Source organism: Strix aluco, chromosome 1 (genome assembly GCF_031877795.1).
Source record: "Strix aluco isolate bStrAlu1 chromosome 1, bStrAlu1.hap1, whole genome shotgun sequence".
Classification (NCBI taxonomy): domain Eukaryota; kingdom Metazoa; phylum Chordata; class Aves; order Strigiformes; family Strigidae; genus Strix; species Strix aluco.
The window spans coordinates 95,025,159-95,037,246 of NC_133931.1; the positions used below are offsets into that span (position 1 = coordinate 95,025,159).

The following is a 12,088-nucleotide window of genomic DNA, read 5'->3' on the forward strand; positions in this document are numbered from 1 at the left end:
GTTCAGAGCCTTTTCCGAGCAGACAAATGTTTCATTTGCATTTCCCTTTCCCACATCGGGTACTGGGAACATATCACTGACGGCAATCACACAGGCTGTACATCACGCAGCACTTCCGAGATCGCTTTTTGTGTGTTTCACAATAAAAATACTATGAAAATCCACAGGGGCACAGGTCATCCTCCAAGTTGCAATGTTTGCCAAGTGAAAAGAAACATGCAAGGCCTAATCTTGTATCATCCAGGGCAGCTTTGACTGCATGCTGGAAGCTTCCTCAGCACAGTAATTGGTAACACTTGAGTTTTTTTACAAAGTGTTGAAACTGCAGTTTAAGTGAAACACATCTGCTAGCAAAGCCATTTTTGAAAATACAGTATATATTACAGAGCCAGAATATACTGCCATTATGCCACTGCCCTTCTTTGAAAGGTGGGTAAAAAAAAGGGTCAGACTTCCTGATCTAGCAAGCCAGCCACATAGCAAAAATCTTCATTTACCACATACTGGTCTCTTACTGCTTGCTCTGCCTCCCCCAGCCAGGACCTCATCCTCAAACACCTTCCACGTCTGAGCGCCTGGATCCCAAACCTCTCTGCATCTGAGAGCTTGGAGTACCCCAGCCCTGCCACAGCTCTTAGCTGAGGTGCTGCCTGTCCCTCCAAAAGCAGGCAGAGGAGCCATCCTTTGCTCTCTCACACAGAAGAAAGCTCCTGTGCTCCACAGAAGAGCCGCGCTTCAATGATTTGCAATCCCCAGGAAGCCCAGAAGCAGCTTCTTGTCCACCTCTGGGCTGGATACCATTAAAAATAGACATGGACCATGCCCCATCTTGTCTTTGCAATGCACAGGTTTGATTTTTGCTATCTTTCCATTTGCCTCCAACTCAGAAATCATCCCATCACTTTGAAAGCTAAAGGACTGTGAAAGAGTTTGTCCCTCCTAATCCCCTAATATCACCTGTGAACAGCTAGTTGGAAAGGAATCAAAGAAAATGAGATATCCTGGGCCTGGGAACCTGTGTCTGGAGGGCAAACCAAGCAAGCTGCTTCTCAAAGGGCCCCTTTGCATGCAAGTTTGAAAAGATGTGGCTGAAAATCAGCATAGGCAAAGGAATCTTTTTTCAGCATAGTCCTTCAGTTGTGGAGGAGTAAAGATACACTTTCAGAAGAACCGTTGTGGCTTAATCTTCCTAAATACCATTTCACAGGAGGCCAAGAACCCTGCATTTTTAAGAAGATTTCATAGACTGTTTATCTTAATATAATCTCCCACAAACGTTTATGGGGAGAGTTTTATTTAATGCAGTCTGCGATCTGTAAAAACACCACTACAGTATTAGGCTAACCAAGCTCCGAGCCGAACTGGAAGTCGTGTGGGAGCTTTATTTGGGATATTAAAGTAACACAGTTCAATATATGATTTTATTTGCAGTAGACTGCTGGGAATTAGAGATTAGTCATATGGGGATTTTAACAGTTGTGTAGTTATGGGAGGCTGACTCAATGGTTTTCATCTTGTAAAATGTCACCCAACAGTCTTGTTACTTCAGATTACAAGATTAAGAAGTTAAAGACTTAAATTCCCAAAGAAAGGCTAGGATTTTGGGGTGGGAGGCCAAGAGAAGAGCACAGAAGGAGAGAGGAAAGGTATCTGCAAACACAGTTCCACACTCTTCTCACAAGTAACTAGAAGAATGGCACTAGTGCTTCCAAATTTAATTTTCTCTCCATGACCCTGTGTCAGATTCATTCAGTTCACAAGTCGATTTCGTATTATTAATTGTCAGCCTTGAAAACTCCACTTGGGATCCACAAATCAAGTTGTGTCTCTTTATGCCTCCTAAATCACCAGTAATGAAGATTCTACCCTTTGTAATTCACCTGTCAGTGCTTTGGAGATCCAGACTGAAATCCATCTTACTCACCCCTCCAGTGCCTGTGTATGCTGGCTCTGGATCTTTTCTGAAGAAGCGCTGTTGTTTCAATGCGGAGGAGACCAAGACAGACATATCCCAGGCTGCCTCACTTTCTCTGCTCTATATGTTGTATGCATATTGCTGGGATGCTCACAGAATCTGTAAAAGATATGTCTTAAAATACTGGAAAAGATGCGCTAAGTGAAGGATCGGATATGATTACCCGCTGCTCTGCTCTCATCTATATGTTGACTATCTCAGTAGCAGAACAGGCAGAGGATGAAAACAGAAAAGGATGGGGACAACTTGACCACCATAGTACAGTTTCAATATACCCTACATTCACTAGGTTTTATTTCATGTGCACACAAGAATCCAGGTTTCTGTGACATCCAAATTCTTGGCCTTTTACCACCAGTATCAATAACTACTATTTGTTATTAGCAGAGAGCACTTGTCCTATTAGCAGTCCATCCTTCTTCACATTCTAGGCTTGGTATTGATTTCATTTACACAATCATACAGTCTATTTAAGCTTGTACTTTTAGGAAAGCGATAGTGCTTTACATTAGGAAGTGTCACTTGCTAGATTCACATATGGCAATTGCATGGTGAGTTGAAAAAGAAGCAATCAAGGGCTGTGCGTGGGAGTTCCTGATTTGTGCCTCGGAGTTACTGCCTCTCTGCCAGGTATAAAGGCAGAGACAGAACAAACTCTTCTAGCAAAAATAACGCTATTTTTGACTGCTCGCACATAACCAAGATCAGGGATCAGATTTCTTATGTCTGTCATGCTACCCTATTAGCCAACTCTAGACTCTGTGTTGAAGCCTGTATTTTACTGCCTGCAGTCCAGTTTCTGGTAATCGTTCTGCCCCAGAATGAGAGTTCAGACGGGCGGAAATTATTTGATCCCAGAACCTTCATATTTACCCCCCCAAACATGAAACCAACTCCAAAATCCATATATCAATCATAAGCTTAAAATTTTGTCTCATACCATTTCAGAGGATGGAAGAATGCCAATGGTCCATGATTTTCACTCCATTCATTCATCAAATTCTTGGGATGGTGGAGCCAGGAAGAAGAAAATCACTGCACAGTCCTTAAACAAATGGCATAGAAAACTACAACTTGTTAAGAAAAGTTAGCTATCTAAGACTTAAACAAATATTGAATGTAGTCCATTCTCTAATGAACCAAGATTCTCCTTACAAAAACACTTTCTTCTTCACAAGTTGCTTGAAAGAGAACCTTATACAGGATGTTTAAACAGTTGCAGAACTGAAGCCTTATATAGGTTCTTATGATCTTAGCTGTATCACATTTTTACCCTGCCCTTAGTTCCAATTTACAGGGGTCTAAAAGAGCCACTGTAATTGATTAAGCAGAGCAATCCTGATGTAACTTTAATCTCAGGAATTCCCTAAACACCTGATTGTGGGATACAGGAGATGTATGTCAGGGTAGGCATCAATCTCTGACACACCGTGGCAGTTTTCATTTTCTTACAGTCTTTTCAAACAGGTACGGTTATGATGCTACTCTTCCTCTGGGAGACTGACTGAGCAAATACACCTCATCCAGTAGTGTTTTAGTCTTTCTCCCTTGCTCTTCAAAGCTTTAGCTTAAGAACTCACACTGTGTAAAATAGTAGTTTTGCTGTCACAGGTAGAGACAGCTTACTACCTGGAATAACCAAGTGGGTTACCCAGTGATGCCAGTAACCGCTCCTAGAAGGACAAAGAATAATAATATCTTATTCTCCCTTTGAGAAGAATAACCCATCCTTAACCTCCTGATTTCCACGTACTAAATGCCTTAATCATTGCTGAACTACCATCAAAGTAATTACCTTCATCCATGTCATCATTTTAACTCCTTTTAAACATTTGGTCTTGCCCACACACTGTGGCAATGAGTTCCACCGCTTATAAATCACTGTGAGGAGAGTTCTTCCATGAAGACCTTTAAACCTGTTCCTCGCCCAGTGAATTTCACCAGGTATTCTTGCATTGAGGCAGCCCATAGCAGTTGCTTGCTCACTTTCTCCATGCTGTTCACAGCAGACTTCCATGGCACCCCTCAACTGTCTCCCCACAGTCACCTTTTTTCCTAGTCTGGAAATGTGACTTACTCTCATGCTATAAAAGCTATGGCATCTATCATCCTTCTTGCCATTTTCTGAGCATTTTCCAGTCCTACTGCATCCTATTTGAGATGGTGTGATCAGAACTACATAGATTTATGTAGGGACATAACGTTAGAGCTCCGTTCCTTTTCTGATCATGTCTAGCCTTCCATCACAAGGTCATGAGGGAACTGAAACAATAGCTTTTATAATGCAGAGGTAGCATCTTCTGTGCCCCAGATGAAACAGCTTTGGTTACAGGGGATTCCAGGCTCAGATGAATGAGACGATGCCACCAATAAAACCAAAAAAATAAAATGAAATAAAATGAGGCAGTCAGGTTAGAATTTATTTTAAAAGAAGAGATAGTGAGATAATAAAAAAGAAAAATGTATGCAAGCTTTCCTAGTACAGTGTTTTGGATGGGTGAAAAAAAAAAAATCATATTTTATTTTCAAGCTGTGGTTTGAAAAAGTGTCACTGAGGAAACCATACCAGAAATTTAGGATATGTCTATGCTGCACAATGCTAATTTACCCAGCTGAGCTCTGGGCTAATGCAGCTATATTGCTTACAGTACTTACAGCTAACTAGTTTAGAGCTCTCTCTGAAATCTCTTCACCAAATTGCACTGTGCAATGGAGAAATAGACTTTTTTTAGTCTTCAGCACTGCAGGGCACCTTGAAAAGGCAGGTATCACACTACTATCTCCTTTATATCAGTAGAATAGTGGCTGTGGCACCCTTGCAGACATGGGGTGTTAAATATACCCTTCAGAAAGACCCCAGCCAGGACAACCTATGCAGGTTAAATGTGCATAGATGAATACGCCTACAAATTTCAACAGAAGTGCTCTCATGCACAAAGCTAAATCCAGGCATATGGGTCTTTTGCAGCAGTAGGGCCTAAAATTGGTAACCCCCCCACGCAATGAAAACTAGCTGTTCAACAGAGCCTGTGCAAGATATTATGCTATCGGGGTGACAGTGCCGAACACAAATGGGTTCTACACCCTGGATACAGCACTTACCACACACTTGAATCAACCTTACTCACAACATAAGAGCTGGACTGTCTTGCACAGTCAAAAATGCATCTGGAACAGGGGGACTTACTGTGTTAACTCTGATCTAGAGAGAAAGGTTTTTTCTGCCTGTAACAACAGAGCAACACCAACTTGTACACAGAGGGTTGGTGCTTGCTGAGGGCCAAGGTCTTCCTCCGGAGAGGAATCCCACAGTGTTACAGCCTGGTTGCTGCTTTTGCCTAAAGTCCTTGGCCACAAGCAAGCCCATAGAGGCAGCTGCACCTGCCTTGTGCAGAGTCATCCAGTGCACCCTCAAACCCACAAGGCACGGAAAACCTCAGGCTGCTGAGTCCCCTCTGAGTGCAGTGACACTCAGCGCTGAGCAGTGCTTGGAGGGCATGGACCTAAACATTTCCAAGTGGCTCTTCCTTGAAACAGGCACAGAATAATCACACCTCCTGGACAATGGAGTAGCTATCCCACAGGCTGGTCCGGGAGAAATGCCGTATTAAGTTAACAGCTACCCATGACACACAAAACTGACATGATGGCTGATGTATTTTTGGCCTGATTCCTGTCTGTCAGCTCCCTTTAGTGAATTTTCTCCTTGGCTAATTTTAACCAAATTTGAAAGAAGGGCTGGAATCTCACAGATAATTATATTTTTATAAGTTTCAGGGATCTGGCAGCTGGAGAGAGAAGAAAGACCAAAATTAGTGCTTTCCATTAAGGGAAAGCAGACAAAACTCAGATGCTATATATTCCAGCAAGGCTGAAACAGCCAACAAACTCATACACATTCAGCAGCAGATTAGCATTGCCGGCCTTTGCTCTTGCCAGAGCTGATAGTTTTGCACTGGTATATGGTTTAGGACACAAACTCATATGCATCCAGGTTTAATTAGTTCTGCTATTCTCATAACAGTTTCTATTATTTTGTTGAGGTATTGGTAATAGCAGAGCATCTACTGAAATAAGGATGATTTGTGAAGGAACAGTCAAACCCCTCTATTTTATTGTAGAAAAAAATATAATGATGACATCTCAGCAATGACTTTTATTCTTATCAGTCTGTTTGCCAACTTTAAATCCTACCATTATTAGAAAGTAAGATTGGACAGTGAATTTTGTAATTATTAGAAAAGGAATTCAAAGCATCTCAGGCCAATCTTCTCTTATGTGTCAAATTAAGGGAAACTATGTTTTGCCTTTAAATTAAAAAGAAAAACAATTCTTGAGAAATAAAAATGTCATTGTTCAAGGAAGAGTAATAAAGTATGAATGCTTCTCCTTCAGCTGACTGTCTTTGCAAATGAGCAAGAACACTGAAGTCAATAAATTGCCATTACCGAAGCTTCATAAATCCTCAGTGGTTGGATTCTACCACATAGTTTAAGTTACAAGACCTCAGAAGAGGCTAAGAAAGATTCATTTGGTGTATTTATAGGCAGAGGCAAGGTCTCCAAACTTTTTCAGTTGTTATTTGCAGTGTCAACATGGAAAAAGTTGCTCATCACAGAAACTGCTGGTTCTAAAACATAGCTCTCTGCATGTGAAATCATAAATAAAGGCCTATAGTTACTCAGTAGAATGAGAGGTTTCACCTGCTTATTATCAAGCGCAACTTTGCTAGCAGATTATCTGCAAAAGGTAACAAAAAGTAGCAACACAAAATTCAGTTAAAAGGTAAACACTGGGACAGTTGATCAAAACAGGAGGTAAAATATGACCATATGTGCTCTAAATTGCATGAATCTTACAGGGAGCTATCCAAGGATCAGTGACCACAGATGGGTTCCTCCCATAGGGATTTGGCCCCTACATGGAACAACATGCAGAACTGTAAAGGATATATAATAGTCCAGAGTCTGAAAGGGGAAAAAAATCAGAAAAAGTAAACAGAATGTCTAGTCTACACTACAAAATTAAATGACTGCTGAAAAAGCACTTTGTGCCTTGTGGAAAACAAGTCTAAGCTTGTCTTCATTGCCCTATGACTATAGTGTGGAGAAAATGTCTACATTTGGGTATAGCACCCTGAAAAAAATCTGGAAGTCTAGATCTCGATAACTATGAGTGAAATTTGGGTTTCTAGGTACTTCAACCTCCTTAAATTTACAGCCTGTGCCACTTACATGCTTCTGATGATTTTTACTCCTTCACTCCCCTCGAGTGAAGTAAACTCAACACGCTGGGGACTGTCTTATATGTCTGTCTCCTTAACGGATCCCAAAATACAAACAATAGTTCGCCATCCATTTCTAGAACAAAAAGAGAGACCTCTATAGCAATGGACAAATGAGAGAAATCCACCATGACTGAGCTCAGAGCCAGACCAGAGCAGGACAGGGGCTGTAGGAAAGCTGTTAATTAAACATTGCTTCTGCTATTAATAGGCTGATGGAGGGCATCATTATCAAAGGGAAACATGCATCAGTTCAGACAAGCTGTTTCTTGTACTTGCTTAGTTAACAAGGAAGCCATTTGAGTATGTCAGATTAAGATTACTATTATATGCTCTCATGGGGAGTCCCTGAAAGCAACCTATGAGTTTAACAACACACAGTATATGAGAGCATTCAGAGCACAGCTTCTACTGTTCCCATGTCTTTGAACAGCACTTGGTGACCTTGAATATTCTGAGCAGGGACACAGGAGGGCTGTATTAAGAAGGAATTATTAAATATTGATTTATTTTTTTTCTGGCATTGGGTATCAAGATAAATGCCAGAAATTCATCTATCCTGTTGAAGCTGACCCAGAAAAAGTGCTTCATCAAGTTCAAGTCCATAGAAAAGGAGACAGGGACAAAGAAGCAAGAAACTTTTCCATCTAATCAAAAAACTAGCTAGTCTTTGTCAGCATTTGGAGCAGACGCTTCCAAAAAGCTCCTGCAACTGGTGTTAACTCAGACACAGTTAACCACACTGTTCTTCTACACTCCCATCACAGATCCATTCACTCATGAAAACTCATGAAAGTGGCCCTAATACTGACAGCACAAAAAGTCTGGCAAAGGGGACTTTGCAAGTGCTTTCACAGTGCTCAGGAACTTCGCCGATTCAAAACCTGGCAGTTGTCTGGCTTCCCACAGGGTGCAGGCCATAATCTTTCAGCCAGGAATTCCTGGGTCAAACTCAGTAACTTGTGGCACCTTTCTGCTAAACTGGCATACGCTGCAATGTTCCCAGCTCGCAGCAGCTTCTGCAAAGAAGTTTCAAAATTAACATATCTTTGCATGAGATCTCAAACAGAAATTCTGAACTTGCTTACTTTACTGACTGCTAACAAGAGAGTGCCCTTCAGCGATTGTTTCTCTCATTCACTTCAAATTAACAAAAAACCGCCAGGTTTCCTCCAGAGTTCAGCTCTGGATTTTAAGGCCAGCATGACTTTGTCCAGAACTGGATGAGTTCCAGGGCTGAGGGCAAGAAGGGTGCCAGCACTTGTGATTGCATTGAAGCTCAGCTGCAACTCGAACTAGGATACAGTCTTTCTGGCACCTCCAGTGCTACAGGATCCACTTTACAAAGGGAAACTGGAGGACATTGTAATGACTTATTCAAGCCGTAGTCAGGTTGCTCACAGTTCTCTGCTGACAATGCAACATACTCCTTTGAACTAGGGCTTCAGCTTACCGATGTTTTTCCAGAAAATTTGGAACAATTGACCTCTTTGGAAGAGTCATAGACCAAAGATGTTGTGCAGTTTTTGTCCTTGGAGGTTTTAAGAACCCAACTGAGTAAAGTCCTGAGCAACCTCGTCTAACCTCACTGTCTATCTTACTTTGAGCAAGAGGTTGGACTACAGAGCTCCCAAGATCAATTCCAACCTGAATTATCCTTTGATACTGTGAAAACATGGAAAACTTGTGGATAAACAGTCTTCTGCTATTTTTTTTTCTCCCATGGTATAAAAGATGAGAATTTTTCAAAACAAAGGAAAATTGCTATTTGCCCTATGTCCTATTCAGATATGCTGGTATGGACTAAACAGCATTTGGCTGATCCAAAGCATGGATCCTCATTTCAACCTCTTGAGACCCAAGCCAAGTTCTCTGTTTTATTTTAAATGCTGACATAGCAGTTATTTGCAGTCTATTTAAGCCTGGTGGCCTGAAACTTTAGGGGGAGTGGGGGGGGCGGGGGGGGGGGAAGAGAGGAGAGAGTTCATCAATGACATCTGTTGGTGAAAAGAGAGAAGAACCCTTCCTCACAAGTCCCTTAGTAAGACTTGCCATAGGAAGAAACTTTCCATGAGAATCTGTTGAGGAGCACAGGGAAATACCTGGAAAGCACTGTGGTGACATAGGCCTAATTTTCATGTGTGTTTTCTACCATTTCAGACTTTTCATTAAAGCAGATGTTTTCAGCTGCAGATGGGTCTAATGGCCATTTTTACATACAGGAAAATACAGGCAAAGACAAAGTTCATTGTGCATGAGGTGAGGAGTAGCAGTCTGCAAAGTTGTGGCAGAGCTGCTCGTGGTATGGAGAGTCCTGAGGGATTTTTGTTTCTGAAAGGGGGCAAAAAGATGCTTACTTGGAAGTCTTTCTGGTGCATTACAGAGGCAGTACAGATTGTGTAAGACACTTGCTGAAACTCTTACACGAAATCATGGAACCACAGAATAATTTAAGTACAAAAGGACCTCTGGAGATCATCTAGTCCAACTTCCAAAGTTGAATACCTCCAAAGACAAGATCCCACAGTGCTTCTGGGCAATTTATTCCAGTGTTTGACTACCTTGCCTGTGAAGATTTTCTTCCTTGTATCTAGGTGTAATTTCTAAGCTATGACTTGTGTCTGTTGCCTCTCATCCTTCCTCTGATTCTTGTATGTCATAAGCTCCAATCCCCTACATGTCTTAGTAGGCTCACTCCAACTTGACAATACTCTTCCTGTGCTAGGGACTCAGAACTGGGCACAGTACTCCAGACATGGCCTAACAAGTGCCACACAAAGGAATATAACCCTCCCTTGACCTGATGGATAAGATTCTGCTAACACAGCTCAGCCTGCAGTTGGTCTTCAGTGTCACCAAAAGCAGGGCTGCCAGGGAAAGAAGTAGCAAAGTGGTTCTGCATGGGCTGGTGACAGGAAGAGAAACAGAGGGATCTCCACCCCACCCCCCCTCCATCCTGGCTCCATGTTTCTTTGGGGTTCTTATCATGACCACTGTCCTGGAAACAGCCGAGAACAGTGTGAGGGCTCAGGCCTGTTTTCACTGAGGTCTGAAACACATTTGATGGATCTCATGGTCCAGGCTTCCTTAAGAGATGGGCAAGCAAAAACATCAGCTGGCAGATGGACTGACAGATCATACAGCATCCATGTCTGGTGAGAAAAGTGACTAATGGAGGACACGGACTGGTATAGCTTCTACTTTTTAAGTAAAAAAGTAAAGTCTGCTATATTTACTCTTTTGTGCAATATCTGAACTTACTTAACTCATGGCTGCAGTACTGTAAAATCATAGTGTGAAAAACTGGGAAATGTCAGCTATGCTGTTGAGAAAACCTACCCTGAATCAAAATTTAGACGCTCTGCCTCAAATAGCAATTTCCATTGTAATTGCTCTCCCTTCACCAAGTTTCTCTAGAGTGGTAATAATTCTTTCTTCTCCTAGAGCATAATAGAAGTTCATTCATTTGCTCTCCACTTTGGAAACTAAGCAAGTGTTATTAAAAATGACCACTTTTGTTCCTTCTTCAGGTACAGTTTCTGTCACTTGTATTTGTAGTAAGTCATGTTTTGCCCTATGACTAGTCCTGTTTATTTCTGGGATGACAGAAGTGGCAAATTTTGGCCCATAATATCTGTGTGCATCAGAAAGAGAGAGTGAAAGAGAGACAGTGAGAAGTGATTAGAGTACCATGTATTCTCAGTAACCACCCACATATGCCTGTACCCCCACAGAACTCTTACTCTATAAAAAGTTATTAATTATATTTCAAAGATCTACAGGTTAATCGAGCTGTTTTGGAAGAACTGGGTACAGAATCAGTTTCATTCTGTCATTACAATTGGTCAAATTAAAAATCCAATTATATTTTTTAAAAAAATCTACTAAGAAGCCCAATAAAGACTATGATGGAGTCTAGGACGCCCTCACATTTTTTTCCACACTGCCTTTTATTACATTTCATGAATATTGGCAATGAGTTCCTATACACCTAACTTCCAGACAATATCCTCCTTTTACAAGCTGGCCTGTCCTTCAGCAGTTTTCAGTGAGCACTTTGTACCACAGGGTACCAGCCCCAAAAAAATGTGAAGATGTTAATCAAGTTTAAAGAGAAAAGAAACACAAATTAAAACCTTTCAAAACCTACTCAAAAGAGTAGAGATGAAGCACAGAGGGGTTTAAAGGAGTCAAAAAGGTTGATTTTCCAAGACATATTAGCAAAGCTTCTGGCAGGACAGAGATTAAAGTTCCCAGTCACAAGAAGTCCATCCCAGTCTAACCCTACTTCTACGGCAAATGTTCCTACTGTCCAATCTGTGTTTGGGCCCTTTCTGGGGGGAGCCAGCCCCAGAAACCAAAGGTCAGCTATGACATTGTACCTGGGATAACCAGAACTCTCCTGGGGGTGCTTCCAGAAAGTATGTCAAAACATTAAAAAAGAAAAAACATACTATTAATATATATACACACACAGAGGCAGACTTGAATAACACAGTAGTGGACCGTCCATGCTATAGAAACTTCACAGAATCTTAAAAACAAAATAAAAAAATACCCCAAAGTAAAACCCCCACCAATCATTAAGATTAAAGCTCCTTCCAGGCAGTTTGGTGCTTGGTGCCACTTCATGTACCATGAATTCATACCAGACCCCTTTGAACAGCAGTGACTAGACAGTGTCACCAGCACAAAACTCTTGCTTATTCCCAAAAAAGCCAACATACTGGGGAAAGCAATGTTAAGTCCACATCTGCCCAGTTTCCAGATCCTGTCGCTCTTTTGCAGCGTACGGCAAGAACTTCACACAAAGCAGGGCACCCAGCCCT

At 41.6% G+C, this 12,088-nt stretch overlaps 1 long non-coding RNA gene across 1 annotated transcript in view; it reads right to left on the reverse strand.

Annotated features, from left to right (window-relative positions):
- The window catches only part of LOC141924748 (uncharacterized), a 45,758-nt gene extending 43,702 nt beyond the window's left edge, over nt 1-2,056 (reverse strand). The window contains exon 1 of the long non-coding RNA XR_012623653.1: nt 1,925-2,056. This is a non-coding gene — a long non-coding RNA (uncharacterized LOC141924748). The remainder of the gene's footprint in view (nt 1-1,924) is intronic.
- Nucleotides 2,057-12,088: the final 10,032 nt, after the last annotated feature.